Source organism: Hemitrygon akajei, chromosome 10 (assembly GCF_048418815.1).
Source record: "Hemitrygon akajei chromosome 10, sHemAka1.3, whole genome shotgun sequence".
Classification (NCBI taxonomy): domain Eukaryota; kingdom Metazoa; phylum Chordata; class Chondrichthyes; order Myliobatiformes; family Dasyatidae; genus Hemitrygon; species Hemitrygon akajei.
Window position 1 is genome coordinate 67,321,405 of NC_133133.1, and position 23,215 is coordinate 67,344,619.

General features: G+C 40.9%; 1 long non-coding RNA gene across 1 annotated transcript in view; it reads right to left on the reverse strand.

The window, feature by feature from the left end:
• Positions 1 to 17,181, reverse strand: part of LOC140734079 (uncharacterized) — a 37,578-nt gene extending 20,397 nt beyond the window's left edge. Inside the window, exons 1-2 of the long non-coding RNA XR_012100466.1 lie at positions 17,087 to 17,181; positions 14,942 to 15,102 (exon numbers count right to left, since the gene is read on the reverse strand). This is a non-coding gene — a long non-coding RNA (uncharacterized lncRNA). The remainder of the gene's footprint in view (positions 1 to 14,941; positions 15,103 to 17,086) is intronic.
• Between the last annotated feature and the right edge of the window lie 6,034 nt (positions 17,182 to 23,215).

Sequence of the window (23,215 nt, forward strand, 5' to 3'; positions counted from 1 at the left end):
GCAGTGTCGGCTTCGTTTTCCATTTGAGAGTTTTAGTTAACAGCCCTGTTTGTCCTAGTGTTTATTGTTTTCTTTTCCCTTTAACACTGTTCGCATTAAAGTCTGTGAACTATCGACCTGCTTCAGTGTCTGTCACTCCTCACTTGGGCCTTATCCAAACCGAGTGACAAATCCTTTGAGATCTTTTATATGTTCTTCGTGATTTTTTTAGAATAGATTTTTAACTATGTGTAGTTTTGCTTGCTTTATGCGGATGACAGGTTGTACTCTTAAAATGACAAGAACAGCATACGAGGCCCTTAGTGATCCCACAAGCAGTGGGTGAGATCAATGCTCCACAATCTTACCATAACTAGTTCTAAATGGTGGCGAACAAGCAAGCAACTATCAGATGGAAAGGTCCTCAGGAACATTACGATCCTGAACAATGCTAGCCCTCAATATGTACAAAGTAAGTACTAAAGGCAAGGATGAAGCAGTCACAATTGTATTTAGCCGATAGCACTAACTAAAAGATCCTTCCTCCTGAGATCTCCACCAGTACAGAAACTATTCTTCAGCAATTTCAATTCATTTCATGTAATACATAGAAGATGCTGAGACCATTGAATACAGCACAGCTTATAGTTCCAGACAACATCCTGGCTACAGCACTGAAGACCCGAGCCTCTAGACAAGCTGTTCCTTTATAATAACACAATCATCTACCCAACATTGTACAAAATGGGCCAGGATTGTTCTGCTTGGGAAAAAACAGGATAAATTCAATTCAGTTCAGCTGCCCAATTAGCTTACTCACAGTCATGAGCAAAGAGCTAATATAGTTACCAAGCTTTATATTGACCTGTTCACTAATCCCGGCTTGGGTTTCAGCAGTTGTTTCAAAGATCTGAGTTCCAGAAGTGATGTAAGAATGTCTGTATTAGATCTCAGGGCAGTATTCAGCTGAGGTTGACTACATGGCAGCCTGGTAAAATTGAGCTGTATTGCTGCCACCAAACAACAAACTCCATGACATATGTCGGTTATATTAAACCTGATTCTGAAGCTAATGGACATGGGGGGGGGGGGGGAGGCAAATGTCATGGGTAGAGTTATAAAATGCACTTTACAGATGGTCATAGAGTATCGTAGAGTATTGTATAACAATAATTCAAGTCTTAAGACAACTTTGAGGGTCTTCTCAGGGCCCCTTGTATGTCTGACCATCTTCAGTTGCTTCATCAATGACCTTCTTCCATCTTAAGGTCAGAAGTGGAGATGCTCACCACTCATTCAATTCCACCCTCAGCTCGTATGTTAACGCAGCAGCCTCTATCTGCATGCAGCAAGGTCTGGACAACGTCATGCAATGAACTGATAAGTGGCAAGTATTACTTGCACTCCAGTAGTGCCAAGCAATAACCATCACCAACAAGGGTGAGTCTAACGATCAAGCCTTAACATACACGGAGTGAAAATGAATGCCCTTGCTAATCCTGTCTGTTTCACAAAAAATGAATAAAAAGATTCGTATCTACCACTGTCACAATCAGTACAACCTGTATTTTTTATTTTAAGTTATTCATTATGAATAGGTAAGTAAGTTGTGGTAGTCCTGTTTTATCATTCCTTTATACATTTGTTGTTTACCCTCCACCTTTTCCTTTACACTCGTTAATTGGCTAACACATTTCATATAGTAATCATATTTCAATCAAGAAGGTAGATCCGACTAGATAGATCACATTGAGCTGCTCAAGTCATTTATCTTATGCAATCATATTAATAAAACACCATGAGGTACTTCTTTCTTTATCTTACACACTGTATCATACTGAAGGTTATGTTGCTGTCTGGATCTGACTGAAGGTTTTTGATCCATATATACTGGTGCTTATTAGCTGGTAGCTGACAAAGCAGTGCTCTTCGACCATCTGATGACGTGCCCACTGACACTGTGATTGAATCTTTCATGTATATGGTTCTTATGTCTGAATTGCATTCTTCTCAGGCCATTAAATCCTGGTTTTCATCTCAGTTTCACTCGTATGACCTCTTGTAATCACTGTTTGAGTGCTTCTTTTGCAGGATTTGATACCATGTTAGCTAGCTCTGCAATTACTCCAAGAGGTATTTGCTTTCATGCTGACCATGAAATCCATAATTTGACCTCAATTCTGTTTCGCTTTAAAGAAAGGAAGTCTAAATTCTGAGATTCAAAGCTTCTTTCGTGAATACAGATACACTCATTGTTCTGGATTTGAAAACATTTTTTTCCCCTTTTTATTTCTAATACCTAGAAAGCTATAGAACTGGAAGGGTTAATGAAATCATGTGAATGTTACAAATGAAATTTGAGGATTTCTTATCATTGAAAGACATCTTGGCATTTATTCACAAAACCTGTTTTATTTTGTCTCACCATGTCATCGGCATGCTGTGTGTACTAAATGATTCATAGTTAGACCCCTGCAGTTATTAAGTCCCAGGGGTGCTTAGAAGTTTTTGTTGTCTTTAGAATTCAATAATGTACTCTGAGAGTTTGTACTGAAGTTTCAGAGTTATCCTTCCAAATGGATGTGAGCTTCACTGTAGTTTTACAATCGACTTGCTGAAGCCTAGTGCCGTGTTTTGAAGCAACAAGCAACTAAACGTTAACAATGCAGCACAAGTGGGAAGACACGCAAAAACACCCGAACAGAGCCCTTCACTAACTTAGTGTTTCACTAATAAAAGTGTAGCAGAGACAGATTGAAATCAATAAAGCATTTTTGCAAATCAGTTCCAAAATGATCGATATTAATCTCTTAAAAAGACAATTGAAAAATAACACCATTTCTAAATAGTATTCTTATTGGACCTCGGAATACAGTATTCTAAACAAGCTGAAAGGGTAAACAAAATTTAAAACTATCTTACTGCTGAACTTAAATAACAGTGTTTTACTAATATAAATTAAATGTTTATTGCAAAAATAAAAGCATGGAGGCACTAAACTACGTTCAGAATTCACCTTCATTATCACTGCCTATCTAGTGTTCACTCACAAATGACTAAAGAAACTAAATAAATAGAGCGAGGCCAATGCAAACTGGCCCAACTGTATACTAGCCATATACTACTGTGTGCACCAGGTCTGCGAGCAATTCAAAACGTATCATCCAACATCTCACAAATACCCAGCTGTGTCAAGCTGGCATGAGATGTTTCCTGTGAAAACATCTCACTGCTGTTGGGTTGTAAAATATCATTCACTGCTTCATTTGGCAGTAAAGGTAATCGTTATATTTCTTCTTAAAGGAACAAGGGGCGGCAATGCGTGCTACGTGCCAAGAAAATTTTTGCGCATGCTCTGGGTATGCCACCTCTTTATAAAGACGGGCAGAAGGCAGTGCAGCTGGAAAGTACAGGTCTTGTGGCAGGTCAGAGGTCTTGATCTTCAGACATCCACTCCCTCATTTGACCAGAGGCAATACTGGCGTATTGAATCTGATGGTGAATTTCTTCGTAAATGTTTATCTTTGCTAAGAGGTAGCTTCTGAGCCTTAAGAAACAGTCTATGTTATGTTGTATGTAATTTGAACCTTTATTGTGGGAGGGTGACATCACACAGCAGAGGCAGGTTGGTGAAAGATTTTCATCATGTGCATGTATACTTCATTGAATAAGCTGATGGTGGTTTGGAGCTTGGGCTCTAAAGACATAGAAATGGAAGCATTCTTTGCACACTGCAGTCTGAAGTTTAAGTAATATTAGTTCTGGAATGTGGTCATCACGGATTGAACAAATGCCGATTCTTCAGTATCAGAATCAGGTTTATTATCACCGGCACGTGACGTGAAATTTGTTAACTTAGCAGCAGCAGTTCAATGCAATACATAATCTAGAAGAGAAAAAATAAAAATAATAATAAACAAGTCAATCAATTGCTGTATACATATATTGAATAGATTAAAAAACATGCAAAAAAACAGAAATACTTTATATTAAAAAAAAAGTGAGGTAGTGTCCAAGGATTCAATGTCCATTTAGGAATTGGATGTCAGAGGGGAAGAAGCTGTTCCTGAATCGCTGAGTGTGTGATTTGTTCCACTCATGGAATTTGTAGGAGCTCTGGTGCAGTGGTGGTAGGCTAAATGCTTATTATAAATTACCTCCAGGGCAAGCTGGTTGAAGGAGAGAAAAGGGACAGTAGTTACAGGAAAATTTGTGAGGGAATGGGATTTAGAGAAATAGAAATAAGTCTTGTAGCTTTAGTTTTTGGTCTTGTTTTGTCCAGTGGATTTGGAGCTCCCTTCCGGGGAATGCGCTAAGATGGTAGCGCGATATTAATACGCAGCAGCCTCTCCGGACTCTGGATTGGGGATTGCCAAACGTTATGTGGATTTTCTGGTGTAGTCTGTTTTGTCATGTGCTTTTGTGATATAATTCTGGAGGAACGTTGTCTCATTTTTTAACTGCATTGCATTTGTGGTTTCTAAATGACAATAATCTGAATCTGAATCTGAGAAGATATTTTATTGATCCCAAAGTAAACTACAGTGTCACTGTAGCATTACAAGTGCACAGATATACAAATATTAGAATAGAAGTATGAACAAATAAATTATAAGTTACATCAAGCAGTCTAACAGAAGGGGGTCATCACTTGCCCAGCTCTAGGTTGATACATTATAGGGCCTAATGGCTGAGGGTAAGAATGGCCTCATATGCCGCTCTTTGGAGCAGCACAGTTGTCTTAGTCTATTACTAAAAGTGCTCCTCTGTTCAGCCAAGGTGGCATGCAGAGGGTGAGAAACGTTGTCCAGAATTGCCAGGATTTTCTGTCGGGTCCTTTGGTCTACCACAGCCTCCAGTGTGTCCAGTTTGACTCTTATAACACAGCCAACCTTTCTAATCAGTTTATTGAGCTTATTGGCATCACCCATGTTGCCGCCATTGCCACTGGTGACAACAGACTGGTGGAATGTAAAGGAGAGATCTGCATACTTCAAGGAACTCAGTCTCCTCAGGAAGTAGAGGAGACTCTGGCTCTTCTTGTACACAGCCTCTGTGTTGATGCTCCACTCAAATCTTCCTCCAGGTGCACCCCCGGGTCCTCACCACATCCACATCCTCCCATCAGTAGCAACAGGGAGCAGTGCAAGCAACACTCACACAGTGCTGGGGGAGCTCAGCAGGCCTGGCAGCATCTGTGGAAAAGAGTACAGTTCCAGTTTTAGGCTGAGACCCTTTGGCAGACCTGTTAAATGTTCCAGGTGACTTCCGTACAGTACAAAGGAAAACACCTTCTCTACCCTTCACCCAGTTCATCCCCAGCTGGCTATAACCCATTCACAATAACAACTGATTACATGCATTACATGAATACCCAACCAGATGTCTAAAATGATTTAAGGGGATGGTTTATGGACAGATGATAGACATCTCTGTCCCATCCCATGATGATTACTAGACTCCATGTTCACTATCTCTGAACAAGATCCATAACCATGTACCCTATGACTTGTCTAACCAGCTCCAGTTGACCCAGTTTTGATAGGGAGGTCCAATTGATCAGTTCTGTCTTTGAGATCTCAGGAATGGAATATTGGCAAGACCCACAATACTTAGTGAGTTCTCCGTTTGCTAACGGACTGTGTGAATATTCTCCATTTCAAATATGCCTATTTATTCATTTTTACTGGTCTAATTGTGTGGTGCTGCTTTCACCTTGGCCACCTCTAACAATCCTCTCAGAACAAAACACAAAAATACAACTGCAGATGCTGTGGATCAAAGAATATTACACAACACTGGAAGAACTCAGCAGGTCAGGCAGCATAACCTGCTGCCTGACCTGCTGAGTTCCTCTCAGAACAAATTGTGCCCCTAATTCAGATGTTCAAAGCAGAAACTCCTTTTCATCACTCTCATCTCCACCAATAAGAATGGCAAGCCACAGAAGTGGCAAAATGCCAAACAAGCACAAATGGAAATAAAACAAACTATCTAAGCAACTTTTACTCATCATCACTTGCAACAGATAGGTTGTTGAACCTCAACTGATGATGACTACATTTACCTTCTTTCACTCTTCGTCAATAACTGCAAGAAACTCAAAATGAAACAACTTAATAAAAAGGTCTGTTACAACAGTCATTGAAGACCAAAAATGAACAAAGCTGACTCTCTACTGCAAACTTTCTATCAAATTTTCTCAGCAATATTTTATACTTTCTTACTATAGAGGAAGCCACTATTAAGTATATGCTGGCTTTCAGAGCTATCCTATGCAGAGCCTACTCCCATTTGGATAAGCAGGGCTGTACTGTGAAGATCACGTTTTTTGATTTCTCAAGTGCCCTCATTGCTGGGGGAAAAGCTCCATTCAATGCAGGTTGGCATTTCTATTGTGTCTTGGCTAATAGACTACCTGACTGGCAGACCACAGTTGGTGCGGCTTCAGAGCTGTGTGTCAGATATGGCTATAAGCAGCACTACCCCACAGGGGACAGTATTGGCTCCCTTCCTGTCTACTCTGTATACCTTAGCCTTTAGATACAACATTGAGTCATGACATCTGCAGAAATTCTCTGATAACTCAGCAATAGTTAGGTGTATGAAGGGAGGACAGGAGGATGAATACAGGATCCTGGTGGAGGACTTTGTCAGATGGTGCAAGCTGAATCATCTGCAGCTTAACATCAGTAAGACAAAGGAGATGATGATGAACTTTAGGAAGACTAAGCATGCATTGCTCCCTCCACAAACAAGAGAAAATCTGCAGATGCCGAAACTCCAAGCAACATGCACAGAATGTTGGGGGAACTCATTAAAGTAGTATAATAATCCTTTGGTGCTTGAAACAAACCTGGGCCTTGTCCTTCTTCACTCACTCAATTCCCTTGACAGGACCATGTAGTGGTGCTCGGGAGATATGGTCTATGTCTAACACATGGCATTCTCTGATTGCATTTTAGTAATTTCCTTGTGCAATACAATTTTCCAGAAATCCTAGTGGCAACGGAAATGTTAATAACTGGACCCTTCAAATCATTTGCTCCTGTGCAACATCACCAAACTGTATCTGCCTGGCAAAATAGTTTGGAACAGCTGGGTATTCCCATCAGAAATCTTTTGACATTGTGAAAAATGGCTTGCATATTTTGATATAAGAGCTGAATTTTCTTGCACTAAATATTTTCAAATCCTATTTCAAAAAAAAGCTGATTAGAAGAATTAAAAAAAGATTTCCTATAAGCTGTGACATCTATTTCAGTCCAGAAGCTAGCTAGGAAGCTACCGCTGTATCAGGCAAAAAGTAGAATGTGCAGTCAAGCCTGCCTTGCACTTCCACTGAAACGTGGTTGGTTAGTATCTCGACTCCATATATCCACCTTTGTTCTATACACTCACTCAATAAAAATCAGTCCATCACGGTGAGTCAGAGAGTCATTCAGTACAGAGGCTGGTCACCAACCTCCCTTCCCTCCCCTCATTTTCCCACTGACCTTTTTTGCTTATCTACATGAGTTCTATTTGCCCACATTAGGTCTGTATCCCTCTATGGTTTGCCTTTTCAAGAGGCGGTATCTGATACCACCATCTCTTCTGGCAGTAAGTTCCAGACATCAATCACTCTCTCTGTAAAAACAGATATCCCCTCAATTCACCTTACTCTCACTTTGTTTTCAATATCCTAACCATGGGAATAAGATTCTGACAATCCACCTTACCTATGCTTCTTGGGAATTTCTTTTTCTATGTTGGATCAAACTTCAGCCTCTGTTGCTACAGGAAAAACAAGTCAGCTTATCAAATCTACTTCCATAACTAAAGACTTGCATTCAAGACAACCTCCTGCCAAATCTCCACTCAATTCTCTTCAGCAAACTATATCCTAAAGTCTGTCGACCAGAATTGCATATAATATTCCATATGTGGTCTCACCATTGTTTACATCAAATTTCCCTGGTCCATTTTCAACACCTCCTTCCCCTTTCTTGATCTCACTGTCTCTATCTCTTGACAGCTTATCTACCAATGAATAATATAAGCCCACAGACTCTCACAGCCACCTGGACAATACTTTTTCCTACCCTGCTACTTGTAAAAAGCCATCCCCTTCTTTCAATTCCTCTATCTCCGCCACATCTGCTCTGAAGATGAGGCTTTTCATTCCAGAACAAAGGAGATGTCCTCCTTCTTCAAAGAGAGAGTCTTCCTTTCCTCCACCATTGATACTGCCCTCAATCACATTGCTTCCGTTTCGCACACATCTGCCCTTACCCCACCCTCCCACCACCCCACCAAGGAAAGGGTTCCTCTTACAGAGGCCTACTACATCAGCCTCTGTGTCCAGCACTTAATTCTCTGTTATTTCTGCCATCTCCAACAGGATCCCGCCACCAAGCACATCTTTCTCTCCACCCCACTTTTCTGTTTTCCACTGGAATCACTCCCTACTTGACTCCCTTGTCCCATCATCCCTCCCCACTAATCTCTCTCCTGGCGCTTATCCTTGTACGCGAAACAAATGCTACACTAGTACCACCTCCCTACACCTCCTCCCTCACCACCATTCAAGGCCCTAAACAGTCCTTTCAGGTAATGTGACACTTCACCTGTGAGTCCATTGGGGTCACTTACTGTATCCAGTGGCCTCCTGTATATCGGTGAGACCCAACGTAGATTGGGAGACTGCTTTGCTGAGCATTAATGCTCCACCCACCTGTAAAAGTGTTATCTCCCAGTAGTCTCACATTTTAATTCCACTTCCCATTCCCATTCTGACATGTCAGTCCATGGCCTCTTCAACTGTTGTGATGAGGCCACACTCAGGTTGGAGGAACAACACCTTATATATCTGTCTGGGCAGCCTCCGACCTGACGGTATGAACATTGATTTCTCGAACTTCTGGTAATTACCACCCCCACCTATCCTGCACCATTTCTCATTCCCATTTCCCTCTCTCACCTTATCTCCTTACCTGCCCATCACCTCCCTCTGGTGCTCCTTCCCCTTCCCTTTTTTCCATGGCCTTTTGTCCTCTCCTATCATATTCCCCCTTCTTCAACCCTGTATCTCTTTCACCAATTAATTTCCCAGCTCTTTACTTCATCCCTCCCCCTCCCACTTCACCTACCACCTTATGTTTCTTCCTCCCCTCCCCCAACTTCTAATTCTCCACCCAACTCATCTTTTTTTTAGTTCTGATGAAAGGTCTCGGCTTGAAATGTTGTGTGTACTCTTTTTCCATAGATGCTGCCTGGCCTACTGAGTTCCTTCAGCATTTTGTGTGTGTTGCTCGGGTTTCCAGCATCTGTAGATTTTCTTTTTTTTTGTTATGTTGAAATTCAAAGTCCCATTTTTAATATTCTATGTTCCATCTTTTGAAGTCAAGCATGCCATATGCTTTCTTCACCATCCTCTTGACCTGTTTTTCCACTTTCAGGGAAGTATGGACTTGAAACCCAAGGTCGTCTGTGTTCCTTTGTGACATAGCATTTTCTGTGTACGTCCAACCGCGATTTCAATGCATCATGTCACATTCTTAGTATTAAATTCTATCTGCCATCTACAAACTCATTGATCATTCCTCCTACATATTCTTGAATATTTAATCTGTTTATTACATCTTCCTCGAGACTTCGGAGAGGAGGTGAGAACGTGATCCTTTTGATGATCTCATTCAAAAGGCATGTTCCTTTCTCTGGATCCCTTCGCTAAAGTTAATTGTTTACTTGTATTCACATTAGGAATTCCTTTTATGATTTTAGAGAAACACATACAAAACACTAGAAGAACTCAGCAGCTCAGGCAGCATCCATAGAAAGGAATAAACAGTTGATGTTTCAGGCTGAGACCTTCTCATGGATGCTGCCTGAACTGCTGAGTTCCCTCGCATTTTGAATAAGTTATTCTGGATTTCCAGCATCTGCAGAATCTCTTGTGTTTATGATTTTAGAGTCTTTGATTTAACCACACTTCAGCTTTACAAACTAAAAGAGAAGGCAAGCTAAGCTTTTGTGAAAATGCTCATATTTAAAGCTGCCGGCATTCTGATAAATCTGCACTGTGTGCCTTTTCCAGTGCCACATAGGCATTCTTAGCTTTGATGCCTGGAACTAAACACAACGCTCCAAATTTGGTCTAAAAAAATGTTCTGTATAAATGAAGTTCAGTTTTTTTAAAATCCCAGCCACTCTGTCATTACATTCAGTGGAAAAGTCCTTCCTAGAATCAGATCTCTGATGTACCATTTGCTGTGTAATTCTTTTTCTTACGCTGTCGTATAATATAAGAATATTTACATTGGCATAGAGAAACAGCACTTAAGCTCTCCCAGTGCTGCATTAGTTTTGAACTTACTGCGGTTGAAATATTAGTGACAAACACAATGAATTAGACCATTGTGTTATCCTATCCAACAGCTGTCTTGCTACAATGACCAAAGCAATGAGTGGAGAGTATTGGGACCTATGGCCAATATATAGTACATAAACATTAATTTTGTGGTTAAGATGCTCAGAGCTGTTCTAAATACACTTACCTCAATCTTTCTGCCTGACGCTGTCCTTTGCAAAATACAGACAGGATTGTGGTAAATATTTTGTGTAAAAAGGTGCTATTCCTCAATCTTTGCCTTATTACTTGGATGCCTTTTCAACCATGAAGGCATGTTTCCTTTAAAATATCCAGCACTGATCTCCAATAAACTTCTTTCAATACTCGGTTATATGTAAGTGGTTTCACATACTTCTCTGAGGACACCCGCTGTGAATATTCGAGTACTCTCAGGGGGTCCTTGTGGTTACTTGTAAAAGATTGTGTCAATTATACAAAGGAAAACAATGCTGTCATTGCACAAAATATTTACTGCACAACAATCTGCTGTCAAGTGGGAAAAAACAGAAAAGCTGAATGTTTATTTTGAGCATCAATACTATTGAATTTTTCTGAAATCTATATACTAATCATCAACCACAAAATAACATACATTCTGTTTGTTACAAAGCAATCCATATGCATCGTAAAGCAAATTCATGTTTGGAATGGAGTTTCCTTTTTTTAAAGAGCTCGGCTGCAGAATATTCACTGGAATGTGCTGCAATTGCAATATTGGTGCTGAATGTTGGAAGTTAAACTCAGAGAACAGTTCATTCCAAGACTTACTGAAAGGTCAGCAGCTTGAAATGTTAACTCCATTTCTCTGTCCACTGGTGTTTTCTGATTTTCCCGAGTACTTACAGCATTTTCTGCATTATTTCTACCCACAATTTTCTGGGAAAAGAATTACAACAGACAAAAGAGAACATAGTGGTGGTTTGAGAGGAGAGGGGTTGATGTCAAATAAGCAGCCAAGTGGTGGTGCCATATACTTGGGCTGGATCTAGGTAGGCCTGGCCTGCTGTATAAAGTTATGGTACATGATCTCCTACGCCTACACACTTCTGGTTTGGGCATCAGTTCTTAATCAATCTTGATGGCCTTCCACACCCCTCAGTCGGGTGGCAAGGTTTCCACTGGGATTAGGCTGTTGGTGACGCAGTGTTAAACCCCCACTACTGGAGTCCACCAATAGGCTTCGATGAAAGGCAAGGCTAAGGACTTCTGTCAAAGTCAACAACTGTTAAGAGTTTTTAAATATGTCTAACATTCGAAGCCACTGCTGACTTCTGTAACTGTGCATTGGTATTGCTAAAGTCAAAGACAAGCTGGAGGTTTGATACTGATGCCCTTGGTGACTGTTAACTGTTTATTCCTCTCCTTAGATGCTGCCTGATTCCCTGAGAACCTCCAGCTTTTTGTGTGCGCTGCCCTTGGCAACCTACTCTATGCTGATTCACCGTTAAGGTGGAACACAAATGTTGTGAGCAATATTTTCAGTGCAGCAGTAATGAAATATGCAGCAGGGGATCAATTTGAAATCTCTCTCGGATGCAACACCTGGCACAGCAAAATCCGTGGCCCTCAAGCACTCCTTCTCCACTCACTGCCAATGCAGATGAGGTGCAAGTACTACCCTGACACAGTCCAAGTCCACGTTTAATGCTAAGCTGGGACTTCCTGAAAGATTCCTTGTCAATCGTAACTCAATGTGAAATTTCTATCACACAGGAAAGGGCCACCAGATTTTTCTACTTACTTCATTTACAACTGCCTTGCAAAACACAGAAGAGTCCCCTCACTAAAACCACTGCAGCCTTGGTCACATAACAGTGTTTGGGTCCTTATATCCAACCCATAGCCCATTACTGCTGTCAATGGCCAATCATCCCACCTTCAATAACCTGTCAGTACCAATATTGAAAATAAAGGCTGTGAGTTCACCCAGAACATTCCACTGCATGTCCTTCCTGCACAGCTCACCCATGCTCCAAATTCCCTCCCCAATCCAAAATGCCCTGAATGTACCATCTAAAGAAACCTAATCCATTTTCCTTCTTAATATAGTCTGAACAAATGCCGTGAGCTTCAGCAGCCAGTCAGACACTGCCACCATACAGTGCTGCCTCCTGACCACCACACAAGCTACTGTCTGAACATCCTGCCTAACATAAGCTGTCCTCTCCTCACTTGAGGTTGACCCTGTCCACTCTCGACACAGCCCAAGTCCATATCCTTCATCAGCTTCCTGATACGGATGAAGACTGTGCCAGCAAACAACGTCACCAAGGGCAGCATCCTTCAGACGGTTCACAAAACTGTCACTTCTTTCCTTTCAGATGTGGTTCTGATACTGTTGGAGACTGCAAGCTACATTTTGGTGGCGTGTTTTCAGGCCAATTGAGCAATCTGGCACTTTGCAATCTCTGAGGGTGTTCAGTGAGGCTTCAAACGAAGCCCATGATTGACCCCATTTCTTGCTGGTTTCGCTGATTAAAGCATTGAGGAAGATTGACATCATTGAGGCATTAAAGTGAGCAGGTGTTCAGTGCTATCTCCAAGCCTGTTGCTCGTGTCTGTGTGTGACGGTCCCCCTCACTCACTGCTCTCTGAGGAAGGTCCCTGTGTTCGAATGGTCTCTCTCTCTCCCTTGATGCTGTCAGAAGATGGTGCTGGAGTCCTGGGTCTTGGGGAAGGTTTAATCAATGCGGTTTGTGGATTGGACTGCACTAGATTGAACTGAACCAAACATGCCTGGACTTTTTCGATGACTTTGTGGGTTGGCGTTTTATATTATGCATTTATCACTCATTTTTTCTGATGTTTGTGAGGTTTTTTTTTGCACACTGGTGAGATTTGATGCTTTTCTTTGAATGGATTCCATGATTTTCTTTGTTTCGTCACAATCTGTGGAGGATGAATCTCATGCTTGTAAACAGTACACATACTTTGATAATAAATGTACTTCGGATCTTTGGACCCATGGCTGGTCAGTGTCCAAGCTTCAAGCCACAAGACTTTGCCCTTTTGTCCAACCACGTCAATATTGAACGTCAGCTCAAATCCACTTTCCACTGATCCATCAGAAGGAGTTTGATGAGGAAAATTGGTATGACTGCTTATATGCTGTTGCATAATGACAGGAACATCAAGAATAAAACAAGCATGATAAAGATGGATGCTGCAAATTCCACAATTATGTACAAATAAAACCTAGATTAGCTGAGTTTAAAAACTTTGATTGTAAGATTAATTATAGCTATTTAATTTTATTATTTGATTGTCTGATTAAAAGCAATTGTAAATGTAGTGAGAATGAAAAACCTGGCGAACATTTCCTGTGTGACTGGAAGTTTCTCATTGCTTTTTGCTCATTTGTTATAATGATTCAGCTCCTGGCAACATGGGGTGTTTCTGTTAGAACCATACACACTTTTTTTTGGATAGCTTGTAGTGCTGAATGTCATAATGTCAGATTTTAACAAATTCACTTTAACATGCAAATGCACTTATATTGTTGCAGCTGACTTCCTTTGTTACTTCCCTTCTGTTCTGACCAACTTACTCTTTTGTAATTATCAAGTTTCAGCGGTCCCATTTAATATCAGAGAATGTACGCGATACACAACCTGAAATTCTTGCTCTTCACAGACATCCATGAAACAGAAGAAAACCCCAAAGAATGAAAGACAGGAAAATGTTAGAACCCCAAAGTCCCCCCACCCTCCTCGTGCACACAAGCAGCAGCAAAGCATCAATCCTCCCCCCCCCCCACTGTTTCTGCACCAAACAAGCAAAAGCAATGTCTCCAAAGAACTTATGATTCACAGTTCAACAAAACTGCAGTCCACAACCCAGCACTTCAACATGACACAGGCTCTCTTTCTCTCTCACTAACAAGGGACAGAGGGGAACAAGCCTTTCCACAGCGAGAGGGAGAGACCAACAGATCGCTGATTCCACGTTACAATCTGACCAACGCTTATTCATACTCACCCGACTTGAGAATCAGCAGGCTCTCCCCTCAGAGAGAGAGAGAGAGAGAGAGAAAGTGAGAGTGAGAGAAAGAGAGAGAGCGATCACCCGAGTGAACAGAGGCCTCCGACAGCCACACACACTGAGTCGATGTTTCAATTTCCTCAATGTTCCACTTGGTGACACCAGTGAGGAATCGAGTTGTCTGCAGGGGCCACGCAAGGCTGCATCTTGAAGGCCCCAAAGTTGCATGCCCTCCAGGCCACTCCTGCACTATCTAAAACGCTAGGCAGTGGGAAATCACCGTCATATAGAACTGCAGTTTGAGTGCAGCTGTACATCACAGATTCCCACAGGGCCCCAGTTGCCTTGTAAAGGCAAAAAGAGACATTTAAGAGAAGAATTTAAGCTGTTTCACAGATCTCAAAGAAATCACCCTTTGATGACATCTTAGCTAATGACGCTCCTTGCATTGCCATTGTGAGATCAATTACAAGAAATGCCGAGCATTGGAGAGTAAAATAGCTGTCTTAAATGGGTCAATCCTTATTTTAATAAATTACCTCATGTTCGACATTCTCCCGTGAGTGAACACATCTTCTCCATACCTACCCCATCAATGCTTGGGATCTTGAACGTTTCCATCAAGTCAGTTTTCAGTTTGCTGTACTCCAGCAGGTGCAGTTCAACCTTTCAAAACAGGCTGCTATTCCAGGTACGAGTCTAGTAAAGCTCCCCTGAAATGTATTCAGTATAACCAGGTGGCACAGATTCTGTGTAATTGATAAAATAATCAGAGATAACAAGAGGAAAACCGGTTTTACACAATGAATAACTGATTTTGTTTGCACCACCTGAAAGGGTGTTGAAAACTAACTCACTAGCAATATTCAAAAGAAATTTAAAATCAGACTTGAAGGAGAAAAATAATATTTTTATATGATAAGAGGAATTGTGGGGAAAGATAAGGATGAAGGTATCAATTGAATTTCTTTTACCACAGAAATCTACAGACAATTGTGCTCTATCAAATTTTTTTTACAAGTGTAATTAGATTTTTTTTGGCCACTCACTATTTTCTAAGGGTTTGCTGCACAAATAAGAAAAGCAAAAAAAGGGCCAATGATGAAAATCAGAAAAATCCCGCAAAATATTGGAATCAATATATTGATATTTCTCTCTCTAGCCCAGCCTGCTGAGTATTTCAAACATTTCAAATTTATACTCTGATCAAAAATGATCAATCTTCGTCATTTCTCTACTCTTCTTGATCATTTTTTAAAAACAAAATCAGCTTCAAATTACAATTCTTATTTATTTTCTTAACCTGTTTATTGCAACAATACTTTTTACAAACCGTCATGATAGTTATTTTTGATCTTTTGTTGCAAATTGTTCTGGGGATTTTGCTAAACTGATGTAAATGCCTGAGGCTTAATTACATGATGACATTGTGAGGTACAACAAACAGGGTATAAATGGTTCATAAAGCCATGAGGTCCTTGGCTCAAGGCCAATTTTGCATCAGGTTTGTTGATCTGGGGCATTGTGGCGGAACAATGGTAAAACTTGGCTCAGAGCCTCCAGCCTTTTCATCATAGGCAACCGTAGCATCAGTTGTCAAGGTAAGAAGGTCAGAAAATCTCTCCTTGCAGATTTCCACCTTTCTCTGACAGCTCAAAGCCAAATTATTTCACCAGGCATCAGGGTCACCTGGCCAAATATACAAGTTCCTTTCGCCTAGTGGCAAAGTTTGCCTGATAGCACGCGTTTGGTCATTTCATAAAAGATGAATCAAAGCAAAATCTAATGGCCTCAAATGCAAAACTGTGTTTTTCATTCTTCCGAATGAGGTTTAGTATCACTGGCATGTGTTGTGAAATTTGCTGTTGTACAGCAGCATCATTCTTCCATAGAAACTGCCTGGAAAGTTGCAGCATTTTGTTGAATTTACCCACACTTGTTCACTTGACAGTGAAACCTGCTGGATTATACACAGGTGAGTACATATGTTTACTGAGACCATTGTGCCCCTATACTTAAGTAGACTGTTGCTGTATAAGGGGTGATTTAAATCCCCTCCTTCCCTCTGTCAGATTAGATTTGAAATAAAAGGTGCTATGTTTGCTTCTTCACTGCCGTTATTTCCTGATGTCTATCACTGGTATGGAGAATGGGTGGATCCCCTTAATGGAGAACACCTGTGTGTGACTTTGTTTAATGTGGGGAGGCAGATGCATGGACAACCACCAAATGGTCCTTGACAGATCAGGGTCAGGGAATGCAAGACGACTAGGGATTCTTCTCTGCTGCATCCTTCACTACCTGGTATGGGAATTGTACCACCCTTCATCGCAGGATTCTGTAGAGAGTGGTGCGGACAGCCCAGCACATCTGTGGTTGTGAACGTCCCATGATTCAGGAAATTTGCAAAGACAGGTGTGAAAAAAGGGCCCGAAGGATCACTGGGGACCTGAGTCACCCCAACCACAAACTGTTCCAGCTGCTACCATCTGGGAAATGGTACCACAGCATAAAAGCAGGACCAACAGGCTCTGGGACAGCTTCCTCCACCAGGCCGTCAGACTGATTAACTCACACTGGTTTGAGTGTATTTCTAGGTGACATTGATTGTTCTATTTATTATAAATTACTATGGTTGCACATTGCACATATAGATGGAGACATAACGTAAAGAATTTTACTCCTTGTGTGTGAAGGATGTAAGAAATAAAGTCAATTCAATTCAATACTTACACTGTCGCTGCTGTTGTGATGTGTCATCGTCTTCTGCCAGTTTGATAATTGAGGCCTACATTGGACCACTGTTTGTCGGGAACCTCCCCTTTGACCTTATCACCATAGAGATCCTACCAGGAGCTAAACACTAGATGGCAGCACCCTCAGGATCTCAGGAATTCACAGGCCTCTCCACCACACCAATGTGACAATCACTGGCAGAGGAAAAGTGTTCAAACTTGTTAAATGGAAATTTTATCAATCATTGCCACATGTACTGTATGATTACAGTTTTAATGGCCTGCCGGATTGAGCGTCTGGTATTGAATGTCTGTTCAATAAAATGTCTGTGCAGTGGGAAACCTCAAAAGATAAATATTAAAATGACTTGAGTTCAAGCAACACAAGAATAATAAAGAACAGCTGCAACCAGTCGCAGCTTCTCATTTCCATCTCTGCACCCTGTTTTCTGCCAGCAACCTTGGTCTGTGGCCACCTGCTGTTACAGCTCGTGACTAACAATGGACTATCCAATTGCACTCCTTACCTTGCCAGTCTTCACGGTAAAGATGCCTGTGCCCTTGGATTTCCTGCCAGCAGTTTTGTGACTTGGCCTGACTGTAAAAACTGCCACATCAGAAAAATGGACCTAACTAGATGTGTGGTGCCCATGGAAGTATATTTCATCAGATTAACACCTTCATGGGAGGAATGGGGCAAAATTTATTTTAACTCTGTAGCAGGAAATAACAGTCAAAACTATTTCCACCTACCAATAATTTCTGGTTAGTCACCATAGGTTTGAATGTTCAAGCTCGCTACTTGTGTTTTGTTCATACAATAGTTTTTTAGGCAGCAAGGGAATGTCATGGAACTTGGGGTAGAATTTCTGATCCGTTACTTTCAAAATCGTTTAATGTTACCTTCAATTATAGGTAATTGAGAAGATTCTCAAGATTACTGCTGTATAGTTTAAGTGTGTTCCTAAATCTTGCAAATGGCTAAAATAACCTTGTACTTTAATGTGTTAAAATTTACTTTCAAGAAGTTACTTTGATTAGAAAATCCAGTCAGTAATTTAAATGCAGTTGCTTAATCTAATTAATCTTTTCTCACAGTCAGATTCCACTTAGCACATACCTCAAGCAAACTCATTTGCAGTCAGAAGTGTATGATACCCACAAGTTGTAACATTTGTAAATGGCTTGAGTGAGACACCTAACAAGTGCTGATTAAACTGGAATACTTTCTAAGGTGAAGTTGGATATAGAAAATAATAAAACCTCCGGTACCATACACCTTTCTACATTTTCTGTTTATCACAAGTGTTTCCAATTAAAGGATCAAATGATCTAATTATGCTTCTATATCCCGTGTTTCTTAATCTGATACTTGATCAGCAATGAATGTGAAGGGACAGTGCTCTGGCTAATCCAAAGAGAATGCTTCTTGTCTACAAGGATTCATTAAAGTTGACAAAAAAAATGCTTCGACTCCATCTGACCAAACAAGGACACAGTTTTCCTTTGATTTACTGAATATTACCTTGGCTTCAGAAGGTAAGAGTACCACCTGAGGTGTCTATACCCTGTTTTATATAATTGCTAGATCTGTCAATAGCACTCACATCCACTGATGGTGGTCACCATAACAACCATGTTCATATTTATGTTTGCATGTCGTGGTGTGAACAATCAGTCATGTACCCTGCTGAGACATGAAAAAAGAATTCAGTTATAGATTTTGGAAGAAGTCAGCAGAACAAGTAGCCAATCGGAATGCACTTGGAGCTGTACATCTAGAATGCTCAAAGGTGCATCAGGAGCCATACACCGCACAGCATCAAAAATACACCATCCCTATCATGAGTCACGGAAGTGGCTGTGAGGATGCTCCATTACAGGAGGCCCTGGAAGGCTTGTGAAGGTAGAGGGTAAATTAAATGCAGGAAAATACAGGGAAATTCTGGAGGAAAACCTGATGCAGTTTATAAGAGAGCTGTGACTTGGGAGAAGATTTTTTTTTAAACAGAAAGGCAATGTCCCCAAATATAGAGCCTACACAGGAATGGCTTAAAAACAACAATGGGGAATATTTTATGGACTTATCAATCTAAATGCAAGGAATCACTTGCCTATTGAAAAATGCTGTGTTCTTCTCATCTAACAAACCTGACATCCAGTTTACAGTGTGCTGCTATAAGACTGCATTCTAGCACTCTATGGATAATATTGATTGGTCTTCTCTCCAATGCTAGTTACACTCTGTGAAAATCACACCATGGATAAACAGGCTTCGAAGCATTAAGGCACATGCTTTGAGTATCTAAAGTCATTGCATTAAATGTTAAGCTGCAAATTGTTTGAGAAGAAGAGTAAATGGAAGAGAGGTCACATATGTTTTCGAACAATGAAATCTTGGGTTCAAGTCCATAGTAGCCTGAAAGTGGGAACGTGCGTAGACAGAGTGGTGAATAAGGTATAGGAAATATTTTCCTTTACAGAATGTGAGGTAGAATATAGAAGTTGAGACCTTAGATTCCAATTTTACAAAATACTGGGTATGTTGCCCTTGGACTATTGCGTGCAGTTCAGAATGGATGTAGTTATACTGGGAAAGGTAGAGAGAAATCTCACCAAGATGTTGCCTGGGATGGGGGACTTTAGCTGTGGAGAGGGAATGGATAGGCTGGGCTTGTTCTGTCTGGTATGAAGGAAGCTGAGGATAACTTGGTTGAAGTATCTAAAATACCAGAAGGCACAAATAGGACAGAATTGTCTTCTGCCTTTCTCCAGTCTTTAAGAAAGGAGGAGGAAGGCAGCAGAAAGGAAATTATAGACCATTTAGCCTGACCTCAGTGTCTGGGAAGATGTTAGAGTCAATTGCTAAGGATGAAATGATGGAATACTTGGTGACACAGGACAAGACAGTACAAAGTCAGCATGGTTTCCTTCAGGGAAAATCCTGCCTGATGAACCTCTTGGAATTCTTTGAGGAGATTACAAGTAGGATAGATAAAGGGGATGCAATGGATGTTGTATATGTGGACTTTCAGAAGGCCTTTGACAAAGTGCCACACATGAGGCTGCTTACCCAGTTAAGAGCCCATGATATTACAGGGATGTTACTAACATGGTTAGAGCATTGGCTGATTGGTAGTAGGCAGTGAGTGGGAATAAAAGGGATCCTTTTCTGTTTGGCTGTCAGTGACTAGTGGTGTTCTGCAGGGGTTGGTATTGGGGCCACTTCTTTTTATGCTGAACGTAAATGATTTAGATGATGGAATAGATGGCTTTGTTGCCAAGTTTACAGATGATACAAAGATTGGTGGAGGGCCAGGCCATGTTGAGGAAACAAATAGGATGCAGAAGGTCTTAAACAGATTAGAAGAATGGGCAAGAAAGTGGGAAATGAAATACAGTGTTGGAAAATGCTTGGTCATGCACTTTGGTAGTAGAAATAAGCGTGTGGACTATTTTCTAAATGGCGAGAAAATACAGGAATCTGAGATGTAAAGGGACTTGAGAGACCTTGTGCAGAACACCCTGAAGGTTAATTTGCAGGTTGAGTCAGTAATGAGGAAAGCAAATGCCACGTTAGCATTCATTTCAAGAGGTCTAGAATACAAGAGCAAGGACGTAATGCTGAGGCTTTATAAGGTACTGGTGAGGCCTCATCTTGAATATTGTGAACAGCATTGGGCCCCTCATCTTAGAAAAGATGTGCTGGCATTGGAGAGGGTCCAGAGGAGGTTCACAAGGATGATTCCAGGAATGAAAGGATTATCATATGAGGAAGATTTGATGGCTCTGGATCTGTACCCACTGAAATTCAGAAGGATAAGGGGGGATCTCAGTGAAGCCTTTTGAATGTTGCAAGGCCTAGACAAAGTAGATGTGGAAAGGATGTTTCCCATGGTGTGAGAGTCTAGGACAAGAGGGCATGGCCTCAGGATAGGAGGTCACCCTTTCAAAACAGAGATGCGGAGAAATCTTCCTTAGCTAAAGGGTGGTGAATTTATGCAATTTGTTGCCACATACAGCTGTGGAGGCCATGTCGCTAGGCAAAGATTGATAGGTTCTTGATTGGACATGGCATCAAAGGTTACGGGGAGAAGACCAGGAACTGGGGTAGGGAAGGAGAAAAAAGGAATAGCCATGATTGAATGGTGGAGCAGACTTGATGGGCCAAACGGCCTCATGCTGCTCCTACGTCTTATGGTCTTATGATCATTTTTGTTGTTGTTGAGTGCCATCAAGTCATCATTGACTCATGGTGACCCTATGCACAGTGTAGTTGTTCATAGTGTTTTCATGGCAAGGTATGGAAGTAGATTGCCAGGCCTGCCTTCGGCGCAGATACTGCTGTTGCCCAGGTTGGGACCCAGCCAGATTCAAACTCAGGACCATCCGCCTCGAAGTCCAGTGCTGATGTCATTACCGCCCCAGAAGTTTAAAGGAGATTTTCCCCTTTTTAAGGGGATTTGAGAGGAACGTTTTTTACATAGAGGGAGTTTGATACTGATGCACCATCAATAACTCTCGGAGACGTGAGGCCAGATATAGGCTTTTATTTGCTGGAAGAAAGAACAAGCAGCAATTGACCACCACACTGCATCCTGGAGACTGAGGCCGGGGCGGAGTCCCCAATCGCCTTTATACCGGGGTCTGTGGGAGGAGCCACAGGAGCAGTCAGCGGGGGGGGGGGGGGGCATGTCCAGACAGGTATATGTAGTTCACCACAGATACCTAGAACCCATTGCTGTAGAGGGTGGTGCAGTCAGATCTGATCGCTATGTCTTAGACAGGAACTTGAACTGTCAGGGCAGAAAAGGATATGGTTTTAATGCAACCAGATAGATTGATGTTGGTGGACATAAAGATCAACATGGACAAAGTAGGACAAGGGGCCTGGTTCTGTACTGTACCATGACATATCAAAAAAATGTTAAATTAGTTTTTTAAGATATCATTAGTTTATTAAATCACTTCATTACTGCATTACATTTAGCTTGTTCCTGATTCCAGCGAAAGACTTCGTTTTGTGATTCAGTGATAATAAGAACAGAAAATACTGGTAGAACACATCAGGTCAGGCAGCATCTGTGGAAAAAAAGTTAACATTTTATGCCTGGAATCCTTTATTACAATTTAACTTATTCCTGATTCTAACACAAGAAATTACTTTTTCTGTATTTGAATCAAAACTAGGTAAAAGCAGAGCAGTAGTGAAATGTTCCAATTAGTTAAGGATGTCTTTAAACTCTGATGTATTCATTTTCATAGAAAAAATATAGTTTAGTGTTTAATGTATAAGTTGAAATATGCAGTGTGTGAGATGATGTGTTCTAATGATGAAGAGTTGCAGATCTGAAACATTAATCACTTCTCTTTCCATATTACTTCCTGATCTGAAAATTTTCAAGATTTTTCTCCTTTTATTTCAACTGTTTTTTTCAAATTTTCAGTTCTAGTCTATTGAGCTTTTATCAGAGTTCTTTACATCAGTTTTTTTCCCTGGTTTTATTATTGCAAGTTCAAAAGCACTGCAGGACCTGTCAATATGTTGGTCTAAGTGAACAATAAAATTGTAGAAAAGTTTTATATTCCTTTCAACTCTAGAGACCCCAGGATACAGAGCTGTCAATCAAAACAGATTAAAGACAATGGAGTAGAAAGGCAAACATTCATTTGAATGTTCTTGAAATCCACTAAAAGTTGGAAATATGACAACATCTACACATTATCTGAAAAATTGCCTAGTTAAACAATTTCATGTTTTCTCACAGATGGTCTAATCTTCAATCTAGCAGTTATTCTCCAAATGTAAGATAATTTCCATTTCAGCCTTTGTTTAAACTCATTCATTTCTTTGTGCATCATTAAAATTATCCAAGGTAACAATGCCGCAGCAGCTTATCTAGCAACTCAGCTTGCACCAGAGTTCACTGTTATTCTTTCCTCTCAGATTTCAGTATTCACCTTGACACCTGTAACAGGATTCAATATTTTAAGGGAAGTTTGAGTGATATGACTGTATGTTATCCACCTGACACTTTGTGCTACAGCATTATTCAACGTTTCTTGCTAATATCAAATTTGCTTAGCATTCCTCAATGTTCAACATGCCTCACTCATGTCAACAATA